Below are 26,291 nucleotides of genomic sequence, written 5' to 3' on the forward strand. Positions count from 1 at the left end.
CAATTACCAATGGCTGTTGTCTTAGACCGCCGAGTTTTTGAGGTGTTCTGTTACATGCATTATGAACTGATACAATTAGAATACATAAAACTTGGAATACTATCCAGCCATTAAAAATGACAGGTGCTCGATATATTGACTCTGAAGCATGCCTACAAGGCAATTTGGTTTGAAAGAAGTTGGTCGCCAAACAACATGGAGATCAGCATTTCTGGCATTCCTGGTGTTGACTCAGACAGACGCCCGCTCCCATCTGGGTGTGTAACTGTAGAAAATGTCTGCAGGCTCTTCAAGGGCCGAAGTGTTTACCCTGTGCGCTGCAACGATGGGCGCTGTTACGTGTGTCTTTGCCCTTCTTTTATGTCATGTGGTAGTTAAGCAGAACTTTTTTTCTACTTAGAAGCTTTTTGAAACAAACAAACAAAAAATCATTTCTATCTTAGCCATTTTAGGAGTACCTTTCAGTATTGTTGAGTTCATTCACGTCATTGTATCATTCTTTCCCAGGCTTCTGTTCACCCTATTAAACTAAACGTTTGCATACATGGAACGGCGCCTCATTCCTTCCCCCACCCAGTGCGTTTCTGCCTCTGTGGATGTGACTACGCTAAGTCATTCACATACGTGGAGTCATGCAGCATGTCTTTTTAAAGGTTGTGTTGTTTTGGTTTTTTGTTTGTTTTTTGTTTTGTTTTTTGTTTTTGTTTTTCAAGGTAGGGTCTCACTAGCACAGACTGACCTGGAATTCTCTCTATATTCTCAGGGTAGCCTCAAATTCATGGCTATCCTCCTACATCTGCCTCCCAAATGCTGGAATTAAAGGCATGCATCACCTCTCCTGGCTTTCTTATTATTTTTAAAAAATATATTCATTTATTTATTTGCAAGCAGAGCTAGAAAATGGGCATGCCAGGGCCTTCAGCCCCTGAAAACAAACTCCAGATACATGCTTCACTTAGCCCACTGTCCTCAAGATTCATTCTTGTTCTCACACATCATAACCTTCCTTATTTTACATTTTTTGCATGTGTATGTGTGTGTACATTCATGTATGTGTGAGTGCATGGGGGGGGTACTTGCACATGTATATTGTGTATGTGGGGCCAGAGGTCCATGCTGGGTATCCTTTTCAGACGTTCTCCTCCTTATTTTGTGAGATCCCTATCTCACACTGAACCTAGAACTCACTAAGTTGGCTAAACTAGCTGGCCAGAGATCTGTGAGTCTCTGCCTGCTTGATTATTCATATTACAGGCATGTGCCACCACACTGGGCCAAGGGCTCAGGGGAACCTAAAATTCAGGTCCTCATGTGTGCACAACCAGTGCTCTATCCACTGAGCTATCTCCAGTACCCACATAAGCCAGATGCAAATGGCAGTGCCCACGTCTGGAGTTCATTTGCAGTGGCCCTGGCATGCACATTCTCTCTCTGGCTATCTTCCTCTTTCTCTCTCTCTCTGTCTCAGATAAATACATGAAAAGAATATATTAAAAAAAAATTGTGCTGAGGATGTGGCTGTTGAGTTCCCAGGGTTCAACGAGGCATCTCTGACCCTCAAGGCTCAGGGAACGTTGAGGAAGAGGAAGCAGAAGCATGTAAGAGCCAAAGACGTGGAACACTGTCTTCCGGACATGAAGTGGCTGCCGCATTGATAACCTCACAGCAACCGTCATGACCTGCACAAGACCTGCATAATATGACAGCCACTCAGCATTGTGTTGTGGATGATGGAGTAGACTAAAAAATACCATCAGCCGGCCATGATGGCACATACCTTTAACCCCAGCACTCCAGGAGCAGGAGGGGGAGGATTGCTGTAAATGTGAGGCCAGCCTAGAACTCACCATTGATGGTCCATGTCACCGCGTGCCCCTTTGCCGATGCCCCGCAGAAATGTGCCAACTACCTACAGTCCTTCGACACATGAGACCAGTGTCCCGGGCACTGGCTCCTCCTCTCACTCAGGCTTATGCCAAAGATGTAAAATTTGGCGCGGAAGCCTAAGCCTTAATGCTTCAAGGTGTAGACCTTTTAGCTGATGCTGTAGCCGTTACGATGGGGCCAAAGGGAAGAACAGTAATTATTGAACAGAGTTGGGGAAGTCCTAAAGTAACAAAACATGGTGCGACTGTTGCAAAGGCAGTTGACTTAAAGGATAAGTATAAAAATGTTGGAGCTAAACTGGTTCAGGATGTTGCCAATAACACCAACGAAGAGGCTGGGGATGGCACCACCATTGCCACAGTACTGGCACGTTCAATTACCAAGGAAGGTTTTGAGATCCACAAAGGTGCTAATCCAGTGGAAATCAGGGAGGTGTAACATTGCCTGTTGATGATTACAGAATTGCTGAACTTAAGAAGCAGTCTAGGGCTGGAGAGATGGCTTAGCAATTAAGTGCTTGCCTGTGAAGCCTCAGGACCCCGGTTCGAGGCTCAACTCCTCAGGACCCATGTTAGCCAGATGCACAAGGGGGCGCATGCATCTGGAGTTCGTTTGCAGTGGCTGGAGGCCCTGGCACACCCATTCTCTCTCCCCCTCACACTCTCTCTCTCTCTCTCTCTCTCTCTCTCCCTCTTTCTCTCTCTGTCTGCCACTCTCAAATAAATAAAAATGAACAAAAAATTTAAAAAAAAGAAGCAGTCTAAACCTGTGACAACCCCTGAGGAAATTGCTCAGGATGCTACAATTTCTGCAAATGGAGACAAAGAAATTGGAACCATCATTTCTGATGCAATGAAAAAGGTTGGAAGAAAGGATGTCATCACAGTGAAGGATGGAAAAACGCTGAATGATGAATTAGAAATTACTGAAGGCATGAAGTTTGATAGAGACTATATTTCATCATACTTTAACACATCAAAAGATCAAAAATGTGAATTCCAGGATGCCTATGTTCTGTTGAGTAAAAAGAAAATTTCTAGTGTCCAGTCCATTGTACCTGCTCTTGAAATTGCAAATGCTCACCGTAAGCCCTTAGTCATAATTGCTGACGATGTCGATGGTGAAGCTCTGAGTCCACTGGTTTTAAATAGGCTAAAAGTTGGTCTTCAGGTTGTAGCGATCAAAGCTCCCAGTTTTGGTGACAGCAGAAAGAACCAGCTTAAGGATATGGCTATTGCTACTGGCACTTCAGTGTTTGGAGAAGAGGGACTGACCCTAAACCTTGAAGATGTTCAGCCTCATGACTTAGGTAAAGTCAGAGAGGTCATTGTCAACAAGGATGAAGCCATGCTTTTGAAAGGAAAAGGTGACAAAACTCAAGTTGAAAAATGTATTCAAGAAATCACAGAGCAGTTAGACACCACAACTGGCGAATATGAAAAGGAGAAACGAAATGAGCGACTGGCAAAGCTTTCTGATCGAGTAGCTGTGCTGAAGGTTGGTGAGACACGCAGTGTGGAGGTGAATGAGAAGAAATGGAGGTGTGGCGACGTCACCGCTGCCCTCAGGGCTACGAGAGCAGCTGTAGAAGAAAGCCTTCTTCTAGGAGGGGGTGTGCTCTCCTCCGCTGCACTCCAGCTTTGGACTAATTTAAAGCCTGTTAATGAACATCAAAAAATCGGTATAGACATTATTAGAAAATCACTCAAAATTCCTGCAATGACAATTGCGAAGAATGCAGGTGTTGAAGGACCTGTGAGAGTTGAGAAAATCCTGTAAAGTTCCTCAGAAGTTGGTTATGATGCTATGCTTGGAGAATTTGTGAATATGGTGGGAAAGGGAATCATCAATCCAACAAAAAATGTGAGAACTGCTTTAGTGGATGCTGCTGGGGTGGCCTCCCTGCTAACCACAGCAGAAGTTGTAATCATAGGAATTCCCAAGGAAGAGAATGAACCTGGAATGGGCGCAATGGGAGGAATGGGTGGTGGTATGGGAGGGGCATGTTCTAAGTCCTGGAATAGTGCTTTGCCACGCGCAATGATCTGTGACAGGAAGCGCAAGGCAGGATTCCTCATCAATAACTTCAGAGAAGTCAGTTGAAGAAAATGACCGAAGAAAAGGCTGGCTGATGTTTAAGCAAATCACTGTAACCATCAGTTACATCAGTTACTGGTTTCAGTTGACAATATATACTGGTTTACTGCTGTCATTTGTCCATGCTTACGGATAATTTATTTTGTATTTTTAATAAAAAGACATTTGTATGTCCCCGATACTGGGTGCAAGAGCCGTGTACCAATGTACTGCTTTCAACTTAAATCAATGAGGCATTTCTACTATAGTTCTCTTCAAGTCAGGATTTCAGTGCTTGCCATTGCCACATAAGTTCAGAAGCAGCCTTTCTGTGGAGAGTAAGAATAACTGTACAAAGTAGTCAAGTATATCCAGTTATGTGACAACCAACCTTTGTGTAATAACAATCTGTTTAAAGTTTAAAAAAATTACATGCGATTGGTGGTGCACACCTTTAATCCCAGCACTCGGGAGGCAGAGGTAGAAGGATTACCATGAGTTCTAGGCCACCTTGAGACTACATACTGAATTCCAGGTTAGCCTGAGCTGGAGTGAGACCCTACCTCAAAAAAACAATACAAAAGAGTTATATGCAATTTTATGAGAAATTATATATATATATATATTATTTATATATATATGCATATATATATATATTCATGTATACATACATACATGCATGCACATATGGTCATAGCATATCTGAGGGCAACTGTGACCCAGCCCAGAGTCTTCTAATGACACTGTTTGCTATAAATTCAGTTTGGGTTTGTTGAACATTCTATGGCCCCAGCACTCTCCCAGACTTGGGAACACAACCGTGGACAACAGAGACACAGTCTCTGAACACCCGGAACTGGCCTGCTGAGCAAGGAGATGGGCCATAGAACACATGGGTCAATGACACAGTGCAAGGCAGGGATGAGTGATGTGAAGAAACAGCAGAAGCTGACTTCACAGGGCTCTCACAGGGCGACGGCGTTAAGAAGTTCATGTAGGGGCTGGAGAGACAGCTTAGCAGTTAAGCGCTTGCCTGTGAAGACTAAGGACCCCGGTTCGAGGCTCTATTCTCCAGGACCCATGTTAGCCAGATGCACAAGGGGGCGCAGGAGTCTGGAGTTCGTTTGCAGTGGCTGGAGGCCCTGCCACGCCCATTCTCTCTCTATCTGCCTCTTTCTCCCTCTCTCTCTCATTCTCTCTCTCTCTCTCTGCGTCCATCGCTTTCAATAAATAAACAAAAAAGAAGAATCTCATGTAGGGGTTGGGTAGAAGGGTTTCAGTGTGCGGGGGTAGGGGAAGAAGATTATACTCACAGTTTGCTGTCTATATTTGTGGAAGTTGTCAATAAAAAGTTTTTTAAGGAGTTTTGTGTAAATCTTAGAGATGTCATACCACAACCCTAAGAAATGGTTACTGTTATTTTTTACTTCATTTTTTTAATTTATTTGAGATAGAGACAGAGGCAAAGAGGCAGATAAAGAGAGCTAGAGAGAGGGAGTATGGAGTGTGAGCATGCCATGGCCTCCTGTCACTGCAAAAGGACTTCAGACACACTGCCACCTGGTGCATCTGGCTTTACATGGTCAGACTCTGCAAGCAAATGCCCTTAACCACTGAACCATTGCTCCAGTCCTTGACTTCACTTTTACAGAATGAGAAAATGGAGAAGAAAAAAGATTCAGTCACTTTCCTCCTACTGCGTATATGCAACATCACATTGCACCCCATACATGGATAAAACTATTATTCATCAATTAAAACTTAGGACACTTTGGGGGTTGAGGAGATTGCTCGGCGGATAATGTGCTTGCTGCACAAGCCTGAGTACCTGAGCCCACATCTCCATACACTCACACACACACACACACACACACACACACACACAAAGCCAGAAGCTGTGGTGGGCCTCTAATCCCTGCAAAGCTACCGCAAGATAAGAGGCGGAGACAGCTCACAGACCAGATAGCCTGGTGAATGAAGCAGTGAAAAATGAGAGACCCTATCTCAAAATAAAGGTGAAAGGTAAGAACCAACATGTAAAAATTATCCTCTGACCACCTCATACATGCCATGGCATGCACATGCCTACATTCACACACATATACATGTATCCTACATACACATACATATCAACAAAAATAAATAAGAAAATAACTGAAAACATTTTCTTTTTTAATATTTATTATTTATTTATTTATTTATTTGAAAGAAAGAAAGAGGCAGATAGAGACAGAACAGGTATGCCAGGGCCTCCAGCCACTACAAACTCCAGACATATGCGTCACCTTCTTCATCTGGCTTTACTTGGGGACTGGGGAATCAAACTTGGGTCCTTTGGCTTTGCCAGCAACTACCTTAACTGCTAAGCCATCCCTCCAACCCAAAACAACTATTTTCGCATGTTATTCTGAGGCACCGTTTCCATAGGCCATTTTCCTACTCTATATGACAACGACTGCCCATATTGAGCCAACAGCTGGGCTGGGAGAGTTCAAGACACTGGCCTTTGGGCTGGAGAAGATGGCTTTATAGGCACTTGCCTGCAAAGCCAAAGGACCCAGGTTTGATTCCCAAGTCCCCATGTAAAGCCAGATGCACATGGTGGCACATGTGTCTGGAGTTCCTTTGCAGTGGCCAGAGGTCCTGATATGTTTGCTCTCACTCTCTCTCTCTCTTTCTCTCTCTCGCTCATAAATAAATAAAATGTTAAAAAAGGAAAAAAAAAACAAGAAAAAATGGGAAAGAAAAGGAAAAAGTGGAAAGAAGAAGAAGGGGGAAAAAAATAGAAGGGAGAGAAAAAAACACTATGCCCAGAACTGGCCTGGCATCCTTTCTTCTATATTGGTGAAATGGTCCACGGCCATCTTGGAATGGAATATCAGGCAATTTGCAGCCATCTCTAAAATCTGGAAGCAAAACAAGATCTCAACTGCATAAGACCCCCCTAGGCATAGGAAGACTGGAGACAAGGATCCCTGAAGCTCTGACCACCGCACCTCTAACAGATGATAGTCATTGTTCAACACCAGCTATCATGGGGTTGGGGGGACACAGCAAGAGTAGAAATCCATTCACCTGCTCTAAAGCTGTGGGTCTGTCTTGGTCCTAAATAGACAGGGTCTTGGGTAGGAGAAAACCAGGGGCTGAGCTTGTAATAAACTTCAAGATGGAAACCTAAAGTTGAAGAAGTCAAGTAATTCATGAGACCGGAACTTTAAAATGTGCTCTTGGAGACAATTTCTGATTCTTGTATTCCCATGATCTGCGCTAAGCCGGGTGTCCTCCAAAATCACAGGCTTCTGTGAGAACATCCCATCCTTGGCCCTTGGCCCTTCCTGTAACCTGAAAGGTTTGCCTCCCAAAGGCAGATCCCGCCAGATGAAGACGAGCCTGTGCCCTGTGATTATCACAGCCCTTATCTCAAAGCCATCCTGCATGCTATTCCTCCTCTTCCTCCTCCTCCTCACCCTTGGCTTCTGACCCCTGGCTCATTTTCTGCTATCAACCTTGAAATCAAGGCTTGGAACTAACTCCCTTCACTGCTGGCTTCCCTTATGGGCGACGTTCCTGCTCAATGCTGAATTCCAAACTAGACTTAGGTATTGGGGCCAGGGTTGGGGGGGGGGGGGATAGGCCATTCCTCAGCATCAGCACTAGGAGCCAGAACCAGAAGTAAGTTCATCATGTAGGAGCCAGAACCAGAAGTCCATGTCACCAGCCCGGAAGTTTTTCGGGCTCATCCTTCGCAGGGCCTCGGCAAGCCGAGCGCTGAGTCGTCATCCCTGGGCCGGGGCTGCCTCGTTGCTTCCCCTCGGGCCCAGGAGCCATTGTCCCCAGCCAGCCAGGCGCATCTCAGAAGTACCCTCTCCCCCCCCCCCACACAACCCACTCCCACCCCCAGGCTCTTTTCCTGGTCTGCCTGGATTGGGCTCATTTACTAAAAATTAGTTGGGAATGAAAAAAAAAAGAAGAAGAAGAAGCCAGCCCGTAGTTTATTAGCGTGCTCTTATTCCCTCCCGCCGTCCCCCTGCAGCATGATGGATTGCCTGGTGAGGGGACGCAGCCCCAGCCCGGGGAGCCGGCGAGCTCGGCGCGGTCCCCGGCGCAGACAGATGGGGAGGCCGGGGCCTGACCATGATTGATTAGCTCGCAAAGCCTGTTGAGCGGAGTTGCATCAAGATTGATGCTTTCTCCTCATAACAGCATTTCCAAAAAGTTTCTATTACATTTTGATTATGTTTATAGAATCTTGCTGGTCCGGGGGAAAGATGCAATCTCGTTCCTTTCCCCAGCCGTTGCGTCTGCGTGGGCCGCCACAGTGCCTCGCCCCAGGCCCCTGGCCTTCTACAGAGTGACCCTAGGATACTTGCTGGGCAGCAGAAGGGCCCCCGGTGGCCACCCACCCATGATCAGGATGGAGGAGACTCCTGTCTACTCACCCGGTGCTCGAAGTCCAGCCTGGTTGTTCTGGGTTTCAAGGGCCAAACAGCTAGTCTAGAAAGTTCTAGAAGAAATTCTATAGCGTGTAAGTAAAAGCATTCACAGAGAATCTCAAGGGAAGGGGCTACAGAGCCCCAATTTTTTCTACTGGGCTCCCAACGACACAGCAAGGCCATGTCAAATGCAATAAACATAAAATACATGTTTAAATATATGCATGAATGCATTTGGGAACAGTGTGTGTGTGTGTGTGTGTGTGTGTGTGTGTGTGTGTGTGTGTGTCCTACCTTATCTCACAAGAGATTTTACTGGCGTACCGGGAATGGTGAAAAATGAATAGAAAAGAATTAAGAACAAAGAAATGCAAATTAGACAAGAATGTCGAGACTAAAACGGGGAAAATGAAATCTATGCGGCATATAAGATCTTGCACCATCTCCTATGTTCAGTACTTCAATTTAGTCTAAGTTTCCGATAGGCAAAGGGAAAAAGGGGGAAAAAATCAATTATTTATTTATTCATTCATTTATTTATTTATTTATTTTGCTGTCATTAAGAAGAGATTTTTCACAGGAGGTGGAGGAGCAGAAAAGGAAGCAGCAGCAGCCAATTTCTTGGTAGAATATTAGGGTTTCTTCAAATTCTAAGGAAAATTTCATACTTGATAAGTTGTTGTGGTTGTGGATATTGTTTTATGATCCTGGGAATCTGGGGACTGAAGCCAGGAATTTCAGAATAAAAAGGGGCTTTTTGTGTCACATTCAGGACACAACATGCAGAAGCAACTGAATTCTAAAAAGCTGAGAGGTATAGCAACCTTTCATATTTTTAAATCTCTATTTGACAAACTGAAAGATAAATAATCAAAAGAGTGATAAACTCAGGGGTACATACCAGCAACACAAAAGAGGAAGGACTAATTGCTCTATTGCCTAAAAATGACTTTATAAATGAAAAAAAATAATGAGGGATAAGCAAAGAATTCCCATAAAATGAAATCTCATGAAATGAAATTGCTTTCAAACACATTTTAAAAAGTGCCTCACATCACTACAACTTAAAATCAAATAACTTTTTTTTTTTTCAAGGCAGGGTCTCTGTCTGGACCAGGCTGACCTGACACTCACTCTGTAGTCCCAGCCTGGCCTTGAACTCCTCTTGCTGCTACAAATAAACTCTAGATCCATGAGCCATTTTATGTATGTGGCTTTACATAGATACTAGAGAATCAAGCCCAGGTGGGTAGCTTTGCAAGCAAGTGCCTTCAACCACTGAGCCATCTCCCCAGCACTGTATGTTGAAATTTTGAATGTGCAAGTCCACTTCGAGTATGCATTCCACAGATACACTCATTATTGGGTGAGAAGATTTCTTATAATGTTGTTCTCTAAAGCAACCTTTTTAGGGCTGGAGAAATGGCTTAGCGGTTAAGGCGCTTGCCTACAAAGCCAAAAGACCCAGACCCATGTAAGCCTGATGCACAAAGCGGTGCATGAGTCTGGAGTTCATTTGCAGTGGCTGAAGGCCCTAGTGCACCTTTTCTCTCTCTTTTCTCTCTCTCTCTCTCTCTCTCTCTCTCCTTCTCAAAAATAAACTAAAATTTAAAAGTAATTTTTTAAAAAGCATCCTTTTTAGAAAAAGTTTGTGAACTAAATGCTCACTGCACAAAAGTTCTTAAATTATTACACCCCTGCAAACAAATGCTATGTGGTAATTTAAACATGGAATGACTGTGGAACACATGGTAATAATGAGTTTTCTCCAAGATATACTGTTAGGTGAGCAGAGAAGGTGGTGAAGATATGCATAATAAGAAAAGCTGGGAGGCTAAGGATTGCTCAGTGGTCAAAGTCACTTGCTTGCTAAACTAATAGACTGGGTTTGATTCCCCGGTACCCACATAAAGCCAAAATGGTGCATACATCTGGAGTTCATTTACAGTGGCAGGAGGCCCTGGTGTGTTCACTCTCTCTGTCTGCTCTCTTTCTCTTTCTCTTCCCTCCTTTTCTTTCTCAAATAAGTAAATAAAAAATATCTTCAAAAAAAAACTGAGATCTGGGCTGGAGAGATGGCTTAGCGGTTAAGCGCTTGCCTGTGAAGCCTAAGGACCCCGGTTCGAGGCTCGGTTCCCCAGGTCCCACGTTAGCCAGATGCACAAGGGGGCGCACGCGTCTGGAGTTCGTTTGCAGAGGCTGGAAGCCCTGGCGCGCCCACTCTCTCTCTCTCCCTCTATCTGTCTTTCTCTCTGTGTCTGTCACTCTCAAATAAATAAATAAATAATTTTTAAAAAAAAACTGAGATCAGGCCAGGTGTGGTGGTGCACATCTTTAATCCCAGCACTTGGGAAGCAGAAGTAAGAGGATCGCCATGAGTTAGAAGCTACCCTGAGACTACATTGTGAATTCCAGGTTAGCCTGGGCTAGAGCAAAACCTACCCTGAAAAAAAATAAGAAAAAAAAACTGAGATAGGACTGGAAAGATGGCTTTGTGGTTAAGGTACTTGCTTGCCTGCAAAGCCAAAGGACCCAGGTGGATTCCCCAGTACCCACATAAGCCAGATGCACAAGGTTTGCAGTGAACAAATAAAATATTTTTTAAACTGAGATAAAGATATAGACACAAGAATTTTTTATTTTTTAATTTTTTTATTGACAACTTCCATAATTATAGACAATAAACCATGGTAATTCCCTCTCTTCCCCCACTTTCCCCTTTGCAAATCCACTCTCCATGATACCCGTTCCCCCTCTCAATCAGTCTCTCTTTTATTTTGATGCCATCATCTTTTCCTCCTATTATGATGGTCTTGTGTAGGTAGTGTCAGGCACTGTGAGGTCATGGGTATCCAGGCCATTTTGTGTCTGGAAGAGTGCATTGTAAGTAGTGCTGCACTTCCTTTGGCTCTTACATTCTTTCTGCCACCTCTTCCACAATGAACCCTGAGCCTTGGAAGGTGTGATAGAGATATTTCAGTGCTGAGCACTCCCCTGTCACTTCTTCTCAGCACCAGGGTGCCTTTTGAGTCATCCTAAGATCATTGCCATCTGAAAAGAGAAGCTTCTCTCACCAAAAGTGATTTACCATATGACCCAGCTTTACCACTCCTAGGCATATATCCTAAGGTCTCATCTTACTATCTTAGAGATACTTTCTCAACCATGCTGTTTGCCACTGTATTCACAATAGCTCAGAAATGGAACCAGCCTAGATGTCCCTCAACTGATGAGTGGATAATGAAGATGTGGCACATTTATACAATGAAGGTCAACTCAGCAGTTTAAAAAAATGAAATTTTCTGAAAAATGGATGGATCTGGACAGGATTATACTTAGTAAAGTAACCCAGGCCCAGAAAGCCAAATGTCATATGTTTTCTCTCATATATGGATGTAGCTACAAATGAGTGGACTTCTATGTGAGTTGGAATAAAACTCAGTAACAGAAACCAGCAAGCTAGAAAGGGAATATAGAGGAAATAGAAAGGGAGGGAAGGGGGACTTAATAGGATGGTATTGTACATATGTAAGTAGAAGAACAGATTAATGAGGGTGGAAAGACCTAAGTGAAGTCAGGGAAGAGATTGAATAAAGGAAAGATGGAGGGAGGATAATCAAAATCTAAGAGGATATAAATAAGTCATGTGGAAACCTACTTTTTTGGACAGTGGAACAACCAGAAGCCATATATTATTATTAGAAAACTTTCAGTAACAGGGATGGGATACCTTCCAGTGAGATGTTGGTCAGGGAGGTCCCTGATGCCCCCAAAACTTTACAGGCTATTGCCAAGGCTCGTCGTTTCCCACCAGGAATAAATGGTAAGACTCAATTGCTGAAGATTCCACATTCTTGGGCTTCAAGGTCACTGAGAAATCCTGCAGGAGCTGAGCTAAAAGCCTCCTCCATGTAGACCAGCTGACAGAAAGCTGGAAAAGGCTATGCTACATGCAGTTCAATGGAAGAGAGAGAAATCACCAGTGAAGATACTCAACAGTGGACACTGTAAGCCTTATATTTGACCAGCCAGGCCAAATGAGCCAACAGGTACAATAGTGTTATGTCTATTATGGGGGACCAACGGCTCTCTAATTGGAATGGAGACCCACTCCATGGGAGGGAATACATGCCTGATACTGAAAACCTATGTGAGGGGTAGTCATGAGCCCTAGGGGTGTAATATCTGCTGGAGTCTGCCTAAATGTACATATTATGCTCACCAAACTGCCTGGTAAGCACTTCTCTTAATGTTCATACCCATATACTAATGCTGCTCTCACTTTTGGTTAGAGAAGCTTCTCTTTTCAGATGCGAGAATATTTTCATACTCCATAGGCTTGTCTATATGCCTGTGGGACAATTCAAAGAAGCTGGTTACATTGATGACCACTGGAGAGTGGACACAGGAAACCAGAATTAAGGGAGAAAACAAGATCTGCTATTTAATGAGTATGCTCTGAGCTGTTTGGAGATTTTTTTTTATTTGACTGATTTATATGAGAGAGAGAAAGAAAGAATAGGCACACCAGGGCCTCTAGCCACTGCAAATGAACTCCAGATGCCTGTGCTACCTTGTGCATCTGGCTTATATCAGTACTGGGGTATTGAACCTGGGTCCTTAGGCTTCACAGACAAGTGCTTTAACCACCAAGCCATCTCTCTGGCCCTGTTTGGAGAATTTTGACTATGTATAAATATTAGCTTTTCAAAATGAAGCCCACTGATCCTTTAGGAAGATATCAGGACTATGGAATTGAATTCTAGAAAAGGATTTGCCTAGCACGAGTGAAGCTCTGGATTTGATGTCTAGTGCTGTGGGGACTAAAATACACTTAGAGCTGGGCGTGGTGGTGCACACCTTTAACCCCAGCACTCAGGAGGCAGAGGTAGGAGGATCGCTGTGATTTGAGGCCACTCTGAGACTCCATAGTGAATTTCAGGCAGGTCAGCTTGGGCTAGAGAGAGAGAGACTCTTTGGAATAAATACACTTAGAAGAAGGATAGTGTCTTCAGAAAATGGTGCTGGTGAAACTAGACAGCCATGTGCAAAAGAATGAAATTGGACTTTATCTTACATTCAGCTGATGAAATCAACTCAAACCAGATGGAATACTTAAATGCAATAGTTGAAACTATAAAACTCCTATAAGAAAAATCTAAGGGAAACGTTGCATGTCACTCATCTTGACATTGACATCATGGATAAGATTCTAAAAGCATGGGCAGCAAAAGCAAAACCAGAGAAGTGGGGCTGCGTCAGACTCAAGACCACAGCCGAGGAAACTATCAGCATGGCAGGAAGGCCACATACACAGGTGCCGTGGCACATGCCTATCACCCCAGCACTCAAGAGGCTGAGGTAAGAGGACCGCCAAGAGTTCAAAGCCAGCCTGGGCTATGGAGTGGGTTCTAGATCAGCCTGAGATAGACAGAGGAGGCCCTGTCTCAAAAAGAAAAATAAAGAAAAGGGCAATCTACAGAATGAAAAAATAGTTATTATTTATTTATTTAAGAGGGGCTGGGGGAAGAAGCAGATAGAAGAGGCACACCAGAGCCTCTACCCACTGAAAACAAACTCCAGATGCATGTCACTGTGCACCTGGCCTTATGTGGGTACTGGGGAATTAAACCTGGGTCCTTCGGCTTTACAAGCAAGCACCTTAACTGCTAAGCCATCTCTACAGCCCGGAAAAATTGTGTGTGTGTGTGTGTGTGTGCATGTATATATTTTGGTTTTTCTAGGTAGGGTCTTACTCTAGCCCAGGCTGACCTGGAATTCACTCTGTAGTCTCAGAGTGACCTCAAACTCATAGTGATCCTCCTACTTGTGCCCCAAGTGCTGGGATTAAAGACATGCACCACCACACCTGGCTCCCCAAAATATTTTTTAAACCACATGTCTAATAAGAAGTTAATGCCAAAATATATAAAGAACTCTTTGGTGATTTGACTGAAATGTCCCACATAGGCTCATATGTTTTGAGTACTTGGTCCCCAAGTGGTGGCAATTTGGGAAAGATGTGGGGCCTTTGGGAGGTGGAGACTTTCTGGAGGAAGTGTGTTGCTGGGGACAAGCTTCAGGGGGACATCTAGCCCAGCTCCAAGGCCGGTCCTTAGATTATTTCCCCCCAGATGGTTAGAGAAGACGTGATCCCCTGTTGTCTGTTTTGGCCATCCTTTCCCCGCCATAATGAGATGGAAACTGTAGGCTGAAATAAACCCTTTCCTCCTGAAAGCTGCTTTGGGTTGAGTGTTTTGTCCCAGCATCAAGAAGGTAATGGCAACAAACTCTTACAATACAGTAACAAAACACATACAGACAGATAGACAGAACTTGAACAGACACATGTCTTAAGAAGACACACATGGTTGCTGGGTACAGGGATGCGCACCTTTAATCCTAGCACTTGGGAGACTGAGGTGGAAAGACTTGTGGGCGTTCAGAGCCAGCCTGGGGCTACAGAGTGAGTTCTAGATCTGACTGGGTGAAAGTGAGACACTGCCTCAAAAACAGAAAGGAAGGAAGGAAGGAAGGAAGGAGGAAGGAAGGAAGGAAGGAAGGAAGGAAGGAAGGAAGGAAGGAGGAAGGAAGGAAGGAAGGAAGGAAGGAAAGAAGGAAGGAGAAAGAGGAGGAGGAGACACACATGGTTAACAGGTATATGAAAAGGGATTCAGCATCACTAATGAGGGAAGTGCAAGGAGCACATCTGTTAGCATGGCTCTGATCAGAACTAAAAGGATAAGAGTGTTGGCACAGTAGTAGAGAAATTGAGATTCTTGTTTCTAAATATTAGTTATTTTCCTCGTTGCTGTAACAAAGTAGAAGCAACTGAAGCCGGGAGGTCACCTTGCCGCTTGAGGTTACAGGCCGCTGAGCAGGGAAGGCGTGGTGGCGGCAGCTTGAAGCAGCTGGTCACGTTCGATCCACAGTCAGAACGGAGAGAGAGATGAACGCCGAGGTTCAGCCAGCCTGATCGTCTTGAGTCAGTGCCACCCACACTTAGGGCGGGTTTCCCACCTCAATTAAACCACTCTAGAAAAGCCTTCACAGACTTGCCCAAAAATTTGTTTCCATGGTGATGATTCTAAATCCCATCAAGTTGACAACCAAGATTCACCATGGCACTGGGATAGGAATAATATTTCCTAAATGTTAGCAGCTGTATTCTCTTATTTGGTGCATTTGCAGAACATCTGTAGTCCCTTCTTCATACTTACACGTGTGTGTGTGTGTGTGTGTGTGTGTGTGTGTGTGTGTGTTCCATCCTTTATATGAAGAAATAATAATTTTACAATTTGAAAGTAAAATTCCCACTAGCCCTGTCCTAAGATGGATGTCAAGGTCCCTCCGCCTTCATAACATGCAGTCTTTCTAGGACCAGCATTCAAGTCTCACCTGATCTGACCACATGAGGCAATCGGGATTGTGCCCAGGATCTTGAGTTGCTAATGGGCAATGGAAGGACAGAAATAACAAAATTACCTTGATCCAATTGACCACTCACTCTCGAGTAATTATACTGTACCAGAGTTACCTACTGACTTAACACGCCTCCAAATATTGCTGATTTTGCTTGCCTTATCCAAAGTTTGCTCAATTTAGCTTGCAACCAAGAAATTCTCCTGAAGGGCCAGTATCTGGAATATAAAGAGCTCTTAAAATTCAATAATAAGGCACAAAAAATCCTCAACCCAAGCCAGGCACACGCCTTTAATCCCAGCACTTGGGAGGCAGAGGTAGGAGGATCGCCGTGAGTTCGAGGCCACTCTGAGACTCCATAGTGAATTCTAGATCAGAGACCTTACAAATGCAAGGTTGGCCTTACATATTATGATCACTAATGGACAAAAATTGCATGGTTCTCTAGCCAGGCATTGGTTCACGCCTTTAATCCTAGCACACTGGAGGCTGCAGTAGGAGGATCGCTGTGAGTTCAAGGCCAGCCTGGCTCTATAGAGTGAACTCCAGGTCAGCCTGACCTAGAATAAGACCCTACCTTGAAAAAAAATTACACAGTTCTCTCAACAGATACAGGTAAGACATTTGACAAGATACAATTCCATTTTGTGCTTTTAAAAAATATTGTGGGGGGCTGGAGAGGCAACTCAATGGTTAAGGTTCTTGCCTGCATGAGCAATGGGAAGAGGATTCCTGATGTTCTCCTCTGACCTCCACATGTGTGTGCATTTGATGCATGTGCACATACATGCATACACACACAGAAAATACTTGAGGTCTAGGGAGACAGTTCAGTAGATAAGGTTCTTTCCTTGCAAGCATAGGGACCAGAGTTCAGATCCACAGCACTCACATAAAATGCCAGGTAGTATGCCAGCCCACTGTAAACCCAGCACTTAGGTAGAGACAGAGGATGGCTGGGATGAGCTGGCTGGCTGTTCTAGCTGAACCAGTGAGCTCTGGGCTCAAGCGGGAGGCCCTGCCTCTGTGAAATAAAGATGATCAAAATTTGAATGGATAGTTCTTTGATACATTCTTATGACCAATGAGACCATCATTGGTCGACATCATTAATAAGGAAGTCTAAGTCAAATTATAGCAACATAACACTACCTGACCACTAGGGTAGCTATAAATTTTAAAAATAAGGAAGCTGTGGAGATGGCTCAGCAGTTCAAGGTGCTTAGTTGCAAAGCCTGCTGGCCGGGGTGCAATTCCCCGGTACCCCCGTAAAGCCTGATGCAAAGTGACACATACATCAGTGATCTCACAGTGTCCACAACAGTGCAAGGTGGAGCCGGGAGAATGCTGAGCTCACACACCAGCTAGCCTGACGTTCCTGTGCAGTCTGGCAGTCCGTTTGCAGCTGCATGAGAACCTCAACAGTGAAAAACATGAGCAGCCCGATTAGAAACTTTTCATCAAAACTCAAACACAGGTGGCTGCAAGCACATGAAAAGGCATACTAAGTCTCAGGGCTGCAGCTGTGGCTCAGTTGGTGGAGAGCTTGTGTAGCATGCACAAAGCTCTGGATTCTGTCCCCAGCCTAAACTGAATATGGTGGCACAAGCATGTAACCCCAGCAACTCAAGAGGTGGAGACTGAAGGATCAGAAGTTCAAGGCCCGCCTCAGCCGCATAGGGACTTTGAGGTGTTAAGTATATCATTAGCAACTAGGAAAAAATAGGTGCTTGGGCAGAAGGATTATGAATTTGAAGCCAACCTGGGCCAGATAGTGTGACTTTTTCTCAAAATAAATAATAACTAATAAACAAAAACACTGCCCTCGCCGGGTGTGGTGGTGCATGCCTTTAATCCCAGCACTCTGGAGGCAGAGGTAGGAGGATTGCCATGAGTTCGAGGCTACCCTGAGACTCCATAGTGAATTCCAGGGCAGCCTGGGCTAGAGTGAGACCCTACCTCAAAAAAAAAAAAAAAAAAAAAACACTGCCCTCCCTACATGAACTGACTCTGACTGGTGCATTCATGACTACACAGTGGTTACCAATGCCCCTACAAGACCATCAACATTTTGACATGGAGGATGGAGGACAACAAAAAAGAAGGAGATAATAAAACAGAGGAAAGACTACGTTGAGAAAGGAGGGCTCTCGGGCTAGAGAGATTGCTTAGTGGTTAAGGTACATGCCTGCAAAGCCAAAGAACCCAGGTTCAATTCTCCAGTACCCACATAAGCCAGATGCACAAGGTGGCACATGTGTCTGGAGTTTATTTGCAGTGGCTAGAGGCCCTGGTGTAGCCATTCTCTCTCTCTCTTTCTCCCTCAAAATAAATAAATAATTTTTTTTAAAAAAAAGAGGAGGTTCTCAGGGGATAGGGTGTGGAGAGGGGATTAAAAAATGGATAAAAGGAACAAGAACACAAATTGCTGTAGATTTATACATTAAAGTTCTTATATAAATATATGCCATAATGTAATGCTACTCCATACCTGTAAGAATAAATAAAATAGAGGCTGGCTGGTTAAGGCAATTAACTACAAAGCCAAAGGATCCTGGTTCAATTCCCCAAGACCCATGTAAGCCAGATGTACATGCTGGCGCATGCATCTGGAGTTTGTTTGCAATAGCTAGAGGCCCTGGCATACCAATTCTTTCCCTTTCTCTCTCTTGCTCTCTGTCTCTCTCTCTCTCTCTCTTTCTGTCGCTCAAAGAAAAGGCCATGTTACTCCTAGTACCAGCATATTGTTAACATCTACAATCAGCTGTTGATCAGACAGACCTACAAGATTTCCCAAAAGAAGACAGATTTCTGTCAGAGTATTTGATGACCCACCAAAGGTTAGCGGTAAGATCCTACTGCCAAATACACCATATGCTGTTGGTACAGAACATGGAGTGAACTGGCTGGAATCTGGAAGAGAGGCAGTCCCCAGACAGTTAGCTCATCTAGTACCAGAAGGTGCTACATGAGTGACTGGGGGACAAAAACCAACATCTGTCCATGCAACTCATGGTCTAAGCTACTCAGCAGCAAACAACCTGTCTTGATGCTCACACAAGTGCAATAGTGGCACACAGCCATGGCGGGGAACCAACTGCTCTTGACTTGGCTAATGGATCCACTCAGTGGAACAGAACCCATAGCTGGAGCTGGGAAACAAGTCAGAACCATATCCAAAATATGAGCCTGCTCTCCATTATCAAGATCCCACCAATCATGGGCTACAAGAGGGTCAACACCTATTAAATTCTCTCTAAAGAAATAATGGTTATCCCATTTATCTGGTGCTGACTTCACTCTCCGTTGGAGAATTTGCTTTTCTTTTTCAGATGGATGCAGAACCTGAGGAGAGAATCAGTCCATTGCACCTCACCAGGGCCCCAGCTGAAACCAAGGGTAACTGGGGAAATGAGCAAGAGTGCTTCTTGCTTGGTGAACCTGGAACCAGCATAAGAGTGAAGCAGACAGACACAGAGACCACTCAACTCCTACCAAACCAGAGATCCAGAGACAGAGGCTCCAAAGACCTCATCACTGAAGCAGACCTAAAACTAACCCATCATGGCTCAGGGAAATTTGCAGAAGAGGGGTGGAAAGATTGTTAGAGCCACAAGTTGGGACATTATGCACAGAGACATTGCCTCTTCCCCACAACTGATGGCTACCCCAACAATGCATGACCCACAATCCCCAACGAGGAGGGTCCCTGCAGAGGGGGGAAGGCAGGGAGAGGGCTAATGATGGTACCAACGTAGCTGCGTACACAATGTGTACATAACTAATTTTTTTAAGGCCAGTATGGGACTAGAGAGATGGCTTAGCGGTTAAGCATTCACCTGTGAAGCCTAAGGACCCCAGTTCAAAGCTCAATTCCCCAGGACCCACGTAGGCCAGTGGACACACATGTGTGGAGTTCGTTTGCAGTGGCTAGAAGCCCTGGTATGCCCATTCTCTCTCTCTTTCTCTCTGTCTCTGTCTCTCTCTCTCTGTCTCTCTCTCTCTGTCTCTGTCTCTCTCTCTCTCTCTCTCTCTCTCTCTCTCTCAAATAAATAAATAAAAGTAAAACCAAAAAAAAAAGGCCAGTATGTTGGGCTTGCCTCAAAAAATAAAAAAGCAATATGTGGGATCCTGTTGTACCTTTCTTCAGTCTGGTAGTAGACACACGATACCCCATGTGAAATTAAATTGGATATAACTAAATTCACGCATACAAATACAGATTAAAATAATGAAATGATAGTAAGATTTATAGGTTGTGTTAAGGACGATGTCTTGATTACAATACTGTCTTACAAGATGGGAGATTTGGATAAAGGACACATAGGTACTCTATTTTTTTTATTACAACTATGTGTAAACCAATTATGTTCCCAACATTAAGTTTTTGTTTGTTTTGTTGTTGTTGTTCTTGTTTTTGGGTTTGTTGTTGTTGTTGTTTTGGGGGGGTTGTTTGTTTGTTTTTGGTTTTTCAAAGTAGGGTCTCACCCAGGCTGACCTGGAATTCTGTAGTCTCAGGGTGGCCTCTAACTCACAGCGATCCTTCTACATCTGCCTCCCAAGTACTGGGATTGAAGGTGTGCACCACCACGCCCGGCCCCAAGATTAAGTTTTTTTTTTTAATTCCTAAGATGATATGATCAAGGAGAGGAGAGAAAGAATGAGAGAAGGAAGTAATTAAGGGTAAAGGAAAAAAGGAGGGAGAAAGAGGGAAAAGAGCCAGCAAGGGAAGAAATGTAACCATGAAGGTACCTACCATGTCCCAAAACGCATGCTCTTCACCGTCTGATTGGAAATAAATATTATTTACATATTTTGTTTTGTTTAGAAACAGGATTTCATGTTAACTCAGACTGGCCTGAAACTTGCTCTTAGCTGAGGCTGACCTGGAACTTCTAATCCCGCCTCTCACACGTTGGGGTTACAGGCATGGACAACCACATCCGGTTTTAAGCCGTGTTGGAGACTAAACCCCAGGTCTCAGGTGTGCACCCACTGAGCCACACCCCCAACCCAGAAATAAATATTAGCTCCATTTTATAGATGAAGAAATTGAGGCTCCCGAGAATTACTGTCTCACTCTCAAAGACACACTTTGAGGAGTCAAGATTCAAGCCCTGCCCTGCTTCTCCATGTATCTGCTTCCATCCTGTTGCCAAACGCAGCCATCAATCAAATACAGGCAGTGACTGCATTACTCAAGAGGAAATTGAAGCCAGACTGTCAGATGCAGTCCACAAAATTCACGATTTCTTCCTCCCACCCCGGCTCCTTCTACCCAGTCCCTTTTTCGTATGGATCGGTTTTTATTTCTGCATTTATTGCACATGCAAATTACAGATGAGAGCATCGACTACCCAAGTCATTACTCAGTAGTATTTCCTCAACTGCCTCCGGACGAGGACGGGAACAGCTTGTGGTTAATTTGCTATATAATCGCTGTCTGTGACAGGGAGGCAGGGCTGGGCCTGTGCTAATATTAGGGGAAGGGGAACTGGGCAGAGAGAACATGGGCCCTGGAGAGGGAGGGTGGTATTGAACCAGGAAGAAAAGAAGAGGGTTGAGAGGGATGCTGGCAGGAGCCTGCCTGTAGCAGACAGCTTCAGGTTGGCTGAGATGAACTTCCAGACCAGGCACAGTTATGGAGGAAGGGATTTATTGAAGCTTACAGATCCAGGGGAAGTTCCATAAGGGCAGAAGAAGCTGGCCTGCTTTCACAGGACCAAACGCAGAGAGAGGAGCACAAGTCTAAAAGCCGCACAGCACAGCACACTTCAGGAACCCCAGCTAGGCACACTTTGCATATCTTTAGATTGAAATCTGAAACCCACTTCCACACCTTAACATCCTCCCAGTGACACCGCCTCCAGCCAGGTGGCTACTGGTGCAAACTACAAACTAATAAAACACTGAATATATTGGAGGCCATCTATTCAAACCACCACACTGCCCTAATTCAACTTGTGAGAGGGTCTCTTCAACGACCAAGCAATAAAGAGGCTCCATCTCATCTGTTCCCCCTCCAACGAAGAGCTAGCCTGAATCCCCATCTTCCTGACCTCTGGCTGGTCAATACAGCTCCTGCCTACTCTCAGAGGAGGGCATCTGCATGCATGGGGTACCAATGCTGACATGGGCAGGAGGAAATTTACCAGCAAGCCACTAATAACAGTGCACTAACCATTCAGTAAGAAGATAGGGTAATTTTTTTTAAATGGGGGGCCTTGAGAGATGGCTTAGCAGTTAAGATACTTGCCTGTGAAGCCTAAGGACCCAGGTTTGATTCCCCAGTATCCATGTAAGCCAGACGCACAAGGGGATGCATGTATTGAGTTTGTTTGCAGGGGCTAGAGGCCCTGATGTTCCCATTCTCTCTCTCTATCTCTGCCATTCTCTCTCTCTCTCTCTCTCTCTCTCTCTTTCTCTGTCTCTCTCTCTCCCCCCTTCTTTTTCTCTCTCTCAAAAAAAATAAATAAATATTTTTTTTAATGAGCAAAGGATGTTCACATCTATCAAACAGCAGATAGATCCTAAATCTGAAAATTTATATAACCTCAAGGCAAGGAAGAAAAAAAATGACACTCAGCTTCCATTCATGATGAAAAAAAAAAAAAAGGAAATCTCAGCCAGGCATGGCAGCACACACCTTTAATCCCAGCACTTGGGAGGCAGAGATAGGAGGGTCTCCATGAGTTCTAGGCCAGTCTGAGAATACAGAGTGAATTTTAGGTCAGCCTGAGCCAGAGTAAGACCCTACCTCAAAAAAAAACGAACAACAAAAAAAAAAAAAAGAAATCTTAATTAACATGAGCTTATTCACTTTTTTATAATTTTTTATATTTTATTATTTATTTATTTGACAGAGAGAGGATGGACACACCAGGGCCTCCAGCCACTGTAAACAAACTCCAGACACATGGCCCCCTTGTGCATCTGGCTAACGTGGGTTCTGGGGATTCAAACCTGGGTCCTTTGGCTTTGCAGACAAAACACCTTAACCGCTAAGCCATCCCTCCAGCCCCAGAGCTTATTAACTTTTCATAATTTGTGTGTGTGTGTGTATGTTGGTGTGGGTGCATGCGCACGTGTTTGATGAGTGTGTGAATGCGGGCACATGCATACATGGTCAGAGGACAACTTCTCGGTGAGTCCTCTGCCTTGCTCCTCATTTGAGGTAGAGTTTCTCGATCTGGGTTCTCTCTGGACTGTTCTTCTTTGCTGCACTCAATACAAGCTTCCTGGAAATTCCCCTGTCTCTGCCTCCAAACTACCCTGTCAGCAGATGGTATTATAAAAGCCCCTCACACACACACACACACACACACACACACACACACCCCCAATAGTGCAGGCTTTTTATACGGGATGCGGGGATTGAACTCCCATACTCCAGCTTGATTGGCAAGTGTTTTATCCACTGAGCTGTTTCCTCAGCCCCAGAAATCTCAGTCTATAATGAGGTACCATTTTTTTTTAGCCTATCAGATTGACCAAGATCTAAGTGTCTGCCTCCACTGCTAGCTGAGGGGCAGGAAAGCTAGCCCTGGGAAGGTCACTGGAAGTATAAACCGGCATTTTGCAGGGACGGCAAGTCAGCACTCCAAGAAAGTTGGGATGCACACACCCATTGACCCATAAATCCCAGTGCTCGAGGACGCACTCCCCAGACACGCTTGCACATATGTATGCAAAGTTGGATTGTGAGGCTGCTCGCTGCAGCGCGGCTTACAATAACAGAAAATTGGAGACGGCTTGAATGTCCATCAAGGGGGGACTGCTCAAGCAAATTGCAGTACATCCTGACGATGGAAATCTTTATGGCTGTTAAAAAAGAATGAGGCAGCTCTTTATGTACGGATATGAAACAATCTCCAAGATATATTGTTAAGTGCAAGAAAGCAAAGTGCTGAACAGAGTGATTAGAGTGTTGCTATTTGTGATGGGGAGCGGGCTGAGGCTATATATACACATGTATGTCTCTGCTCAGACGCACGGGGTGGCAGATACTTGATTCCGGAGGCTGAGAACAAAGAGGGAGGGAGGTTTCCTCGTCTTTGCTTACCCTCTTACCACTTGGTTAGTGGGACCTGTGCATGCACGTCACCTGTTCTAACCGCTCAGTAGTAGTTCTTGCTGCCATTAATGTTGTTATCGTTGATCGTGACCCTTCTTGTCCAGGAATCAGACCTTGGCTCAGCACTCAGGGCCTTTCGCACCATCTCCTGAAGAGCTGCAGCAACCACACTTGCCTGCAAGCACATTGACCCTCTCCCTTCTCCTAGTACCCCGTGTTTCCTCATATCCCCTGCACCTCCACCTTCTGTGTCTGCCACGTCCTTCCTCACCATCACTACCCTCTTACTCAACCTTCAAAGTCCAGAAACAAGAAGACCACACACACACACAGAGTGCGGTCTTTTCTGATCTCTCCAAAGAGAGCGAATCCCCTCTCTTCTCTGCTTCCTAAGTGCTTCCATTCTTGTATAACTGGGGTGGCAAATGTCTCTGGCCCACTCTTAAAAGAGGCCCGCCAAATTGATCTGTTCCCACTAGGTACCAGCACCGGCCAGCAAAGGATCACTCAGTGTATCCAGTGTGCCCAACGCCCCAGGGTCCTGCAGTGTGCTCTAGGAAGGCCACACAGACTGATAAGTGGGAGCAGTTGTCAATTTGACCTGCTATGACCAAGGGTTATGGGTGCCTTACAAACAACAGAAATACACTCCTCACAACTGGAGAGACTAGAAGTTCAAGGTCAGGGTGCCCAGCATGCTCGGGGTCTACTGAGGGCCTTTTTCTAGGTTGCGTACTGGTGACTCCTGTTATGTCATGGTGGAGGAAGCGACAGAAGTCTCTGGAGCCACGTCAATGTAGGCACAATTTCATTTGTAAGGACTGTACCCTAATAACCCAGTCACCTCCCACAGGTTCAACCTCCTATAATATATTGGGGTTAGGATTTCAGCATATGCATTTAGCGATGGTGCATAAACATTCCAGCCATGACATCAGCTTTAAGAAGGAAAGCAAAATTAAAACTCTGTTAGGATAATTTAGGTCTGAGGCGGCGGCTCGTGATGAAAGGCACTTTCTTGCAATCCTGCCAACCCGAGTTTGATCTCTCTTCAGCACCCACAGGGGTCAACGCACATCCCCACATCCGGGGGAAGATTGGGTCTTCCCCTCCTTCCAAAGAGCTGAGGCAGAAGTGCCGTGTTCATCCCGTGCCTCTCTGAAAGGATGATGAGGTTCAGGTTGTGCGAGGACTCTATGAAGGTCAGTGGATTGGCAAAGCAGTCCGGGTTCACAGGAAGGAATGTGTCATCATGCTGAACGGGTGCAGCGGGAACAGGCTATGGCCCGACTGTCCATGTGGGCATTCACCCCAGCAAGGTGGTCATCGCCAGGCTAAAACTGGATAAGGACCTCAAGAAGATCCTGGAACGGAAAGCCAAATGTCACCAAGTGGGAGAGGAAAAGGGCAAGCGCAAGGAGGAAACACTTGAGAAGATGCAAGAGTAGAGCTGTCCTGGGAATAGCTTTCACTGAACACTTTGATTACATAATCCTCGTCATCGAAATATACATATATATCCCCTTACTTTCATTTTTTGGTGCATTTAATAATTGATGTTTCCTTGATTCTCAGACCTGCAACTGCTATTGGACTACCATAAACTAATCCAGTAAATTCCCTTTTTTATTATTATGCACACAGTGTGTATACAGTCATGTTAGGACCATTGTTAGCCTCCTCCCTGTCCTTCCCCCTCCACAGGGACCCTCCTCGTTGGGGAAATGGGTCATGCATTGTTAAATTCCCTTTTTAATATTAAAAAAAAAGAATTGAGCAGAGGCCAGTAAGTTAAAAAGGAGACATAAAGGGAAGAGAAAGGAAGGGAGGAGGATACTTAATAGGTCGATATTGTATATATGTAAGTACAATGATTGTAATGGGGAGGTAATATGATGGAGAATGGAATTTCAAAGGGGCAAGTGTGGGGGTGGAGAGGGAGGGAATTACCATGGGAGTTTTTTTTTATAATCATGGAAAATGTTAATAAAAATTTAAGAAAAAAAGAATTGATGTTAATTCTTCTTTGGAATTTTGGTTGAATTCAGCTGTCAAGCCTATTGGAGACCCTTTAAAAGGTCGTAGTGAAGACAGATTTGACTTTGGCCCTCAAGGATCAGTACCGCTCCTCACACTGCCCCTTGCGCTTTTTTCTCCTGTGACACTGTCCCCTTCTTCCTCCAAAATCTCAAGTTCCTGAAACCTCCAGGTTTCTACTCAGGCACCTGCCCCGGCATCGCTCCAGGACCCTCCACCAGGGAAAGACCCTGGCTCATCTGAGCTGCTTCTTTGCAACATAAGCCAGAATTTCCCTCCAACATGAAATGAAAGAATTAACAATACTAAGTGTTGGGCTGGAGAGATGGCTTAGTGGTTAAGGCATTTACCTGAAAAGCCAA

At 44.7% G+C, this 26,291-nt stretch overlaps 1 pseudogene; it reads left to right on the forward strand.

Annotated features, from left to right (window-relative positions):
* The first annotated feature begins 1,896 nt into the window (after positions 1-1,896).
* On the forward strand, positions 1,897-25,340 carry LOC101606629 (annotated as a pseudogene).
* Positions 25,341-26,291: the final 951 nt, after the last annotated feature.

This window comes from Jaculus jaculus, chromosome 8, assembly GCF_020740685.1.
Source record: "Jaculus jaculus isolate mJacJac1 chromosome 8, mJacJac1.mat.Y.cur, whole genome shotgun sequence".
Taxonomy (NCBI): domain Eukaryota; kingdom Metazoa; phylum Chordata; class Mammalia; order Rodentia; family Dipodidae; genus Jaculus; species Jaculus jaculus.